At 49.1% G+C, this 1,537-nt stretch overlaps 1 protein-coding gene across 1 annotated transcript in view; it reads right to left on the bottom strand.

Moving 5' to 3' along the window:
* The window catches only part of LCA5L (lebercilin LCA5 like), an 11,824-nt gene that overhangs the window by 7,261 nt on the left and 3,026 nt on the right, over nt 1–1,537 (bottom strand). The window lies entirely within an intron of this gene.

Raw genomic sequence — 1,537 nt, 5'->3', positions numbered from 1 at the left:
TGAGTATTTTCCCATTAGAACCCAGTGCCATGAACTGGAATGATGGTTTCTAAACCTGGAGAGTGGATACCCAACCCTGGGTGCTTTTTATATCTGCTCACCAGGACTTCTGTAAATTGAAAATTTTCAGAAGAGGGGCTGAACTCAGCTGTTTATATTTTCATTTTCTCCAAGATTTCTTGGCTCTTTTTTTATTTAATTTTATGACTAACAGACCCCAAAGAAACTAGAAATTAATTCCTGAGGGACAATGGAAATGTCACTCTTCCATTTTTTTATTAAAAGCTGTCCAAGGGTCAAATAAAGATTCCCTAGATGTTAAAAGGAGATTAATGACCTTCTCTTAAACCTCCTTACACTTGAGACAGATTAAAAAAACCCTAATGTTCTCTTTTATGGGATTGCATCAGAACCATTAACGTGACGAGAAGCAGCCAAAACCTCCCCGCTATTCCTGCCCTGGTGGGGCCCTTCCCAGCGGGACATTCCATGATCCATCATCCCCCAAACCCCGCAGCGAGCAGATCCCACCTGTATCCTCTCATCCTTTGCTTCCAGCTTTTCAGTGAGCACCGAGAGCCTCTGATGGAGCTCCTCCCTCCCTGCCAGCCCTTTGTCCCCGGACAGCACCAGCAGGGCCCTCAGGGCGTCCTGGACTTTCAGCAGCTCCGTTTCCACCTTCCTGAGCTCCTTGGACGTGGCTCTCTCCGATTCCTGGGACATCTTCAGGAGGTTCCTCAAATTCCTCACCTCCTCGTAATGCCTGGCCAGAATCTCCTCGAAGTAACTCTCGGAGCTCTTGTACTTCCCGATCGCCTTGGACTGCCTGCACTGGAGCTGCCTCAGGGCGTGGTTTTCCAAGCTGGAGGCTTCGACTTTCCGCTGTAAATCGGCGATCTCGTTCTTCAGCTCTTTGATTTTGTGCAGCCTCGCCGATGACACCCTCAGGGCCGCCGCGGTTTTGTCCTGGCAGGTCGCGTTGCTGTGCAGGGTCAGGTAGGAGCAAGGATGTGTGTGTGGAGCTGGGAATGTTCTTCCTCCTGCGTCGAGGCCAGAGCAAAGTGGGAATTATTAGATGGGGATTATTAGATGGGAATTATTAGATGGGGATTGTTGGGGTGGCTTTTTGCGCTCACAGAGACTCCCACACTGCTCATCCCGCTCCACAGCTCTGGTGGATTTGACAGCATTCCCAAAGACCCCTCTGCTCAATCAGCAGATCTAGTGGGAGCTTCCCTGCCCGTGGCAGGGGGTTGGGATGCGATGATTTTTAAGGTCCCTTTCCACCCAAACCATTCAGTGATTTTCTGACTCGAGTATTTGACGGGTAAATCGCTGAAATATTTGGCCTCCCTGTGTGTTTCTGGGCAGCAATGGGCAGATAATCAGGGTAACCTGCAGGTCTGCAAGGGCTCCAAACCCACCGTGATCCCAACCACCACGTGCTGACATTCCCTGCAGCTGGGAATTCTAACCAGCTTTCCAGAACTTTCCAGCCAGCTTTGAATTAAACTATATATTTTTTTAAACTTTTTTT

The sequence above is a fragment of the Empidonax traillii genome, unplaced genomic scaffold (genome assembly GCF_003031625.1).
Source record: "Empidonax traillii isolate 1590-97213 ecotype Southwest subspecies unplaced genomic scaffold, ASM303162v1 scaffold2088:size63783, whole genome shotgun sequence".
In the NCBI taxonomy this organism is placed as follows: Eukaryota; Metazoa; Chordata; class Aves; order Passeriformes; family Tyrannidae; genus Empidonax; species Empidonax traillii.
Note: the sequence above shows the minus strand (reverse complement) of the source record. Positions and strands in the feature narration are given on the sequence as shown.